Source organism: Physeter macrocephalus, chromosome 16 (genome assembly GCF_002837175.3).
Source record: "Physeter macrocephalus isolate SW-GA chromosome 16, ASM283717v5, whole genome shotgun sequence".
Taxonomy (NCBI): domain Eukaryota; kingdom Metazoa; phylum Chordata; class Mammalia; order Artiodactyla; family Physeteridae; genus Physeter; species Physeter macrocephalus.
The window spans coordinates 102,234,019-102,235,615 of record NC_041229.1 but is presented as its reverse complement, the minus strand read 5'-3'; positions in this window follow the sequence as shown (position 1 = coordinate 102,235,615).

Below are 1,597 nucleotides of genomic sequence, written 5' to 3'. Positions count from 1 at the left end.
AGCCTCCCGTCCGGCTCTTGCTCCCGACTTTGCGAAACTTCAGCCCAGGTTAAATCAACCTCTCCTCCCGCGCCTGCGCACCTAGGAGTACCCAGCCCTGGCCTGCTGCGTCTCCCTGGCCATGGGTGTCAGCCCTCCCCCCTCCTCAACTCCCTACGCCCTCTCCCACCCCCATCTCAGCTGACGGAGCTGCTTCCTCCTCCCTGAGCACCTCCGTGATCGCTGCACCTGCCTCCAGGCACCACGTGGGCTTCCCCACGTCGGGCCGGTGCCTCGCTTCTCCCCTACTTCATCCTTCCCTTCCTCTCTTGCATAATCAGAGTTTCCCTCTCTTGTCAAGACCACCAGTGATTTCCTTGTTGCTACCTCCGGAGGTCAGCTCTCCCATCTCAGACACTTGACTTTTCTGTAGCACCTGACACAGCTGCTCATTCCTTCTGGAGATGTTCTCTCTACTTGGTTCCTGGGGCTCGGCGCTGCGCTGGGGGCACCTGCTGTCTCCCACGCTGGCCCTCCCCAGCCCACTAAGGGCTCAGTGGCACCGAGGCTCTGCTCTCTCCACACACACACACACCGGCCCCCCACCCCGTGGTCTTAGCCAGATCCACACTCCAGCCATGATTTCTACCTTTAACTCCCTAACGTCCAGTTTTCTACTAAACGCCTCCACTGGATTGTCCGGGCAGCGTCTCAACTTAGCATGGCCAAGTCCTCCCCATGTGAATGGCAGCTGCGTCCGGCCAGTGTCTCAGACCAAAATCCTTGGAGTCATCCTTGGTTCTTCCCTTTCTCTACACTCCACGTCCAACCCCCCAGCAAACCCCGTCAGCACCACCTTAGAATAAACCCAGACTCCCGGCTCCTCTCCCCGCTCCGTCCCCCAAAACACACACACACACACACACACACACACACACACACACACACAAAATGGAGCTTATATCTATTTTCCACAAGGCAAAGAAACCTTAAACACATTCCTAAATCTCTTAGGAATTTCAGATTACAGTTGATTCTCATTATTCAAAGTAGCTATGTTCTATAAAATCACCACAAACACTGAATTATCAAAACCCAACCATTGCCCGTAGGGAAAATGCACGGTTAGGAAGTCCTGTGAGCCTCTGGTCCAGACATTTTGTCAACCCATCACTACCTAACCTTGTTTTATGCGTGTTTCTGTTCAAAAACACCTCATTTAATATACTTTGTTGACTCATTAATATTGAACCCACAGCAAATGCTTGAAGCTTCCCTAACACAAACGTTTTCTCCCTAAGTCGCATCCCAGTCTTATCGTGCTTGGAAGCAGTAGACAGCATTTCAGCGCTACTCTCGGGGCCATTTTAAACAATAAAATCACCAAGAAAAAGCACAAAGGTGCACAAATCGTGACAGTACGTAGACGTTGAAAAGGACACCTGTTTACAGCACGAGGGCTGAAGCCAGAAGTCAGAGGCCATCCTGCTGGGCCGCAGCCGGGAATCTGCACTTCAGGCAGCTCAGAAGTTCTCGCTGCTCTGCACGTACCCACAAATGACTGGGAAGGCGCGGCAGGTATTGATTTGGGGTTACAAATAAATCTTAGCAAGTAGGT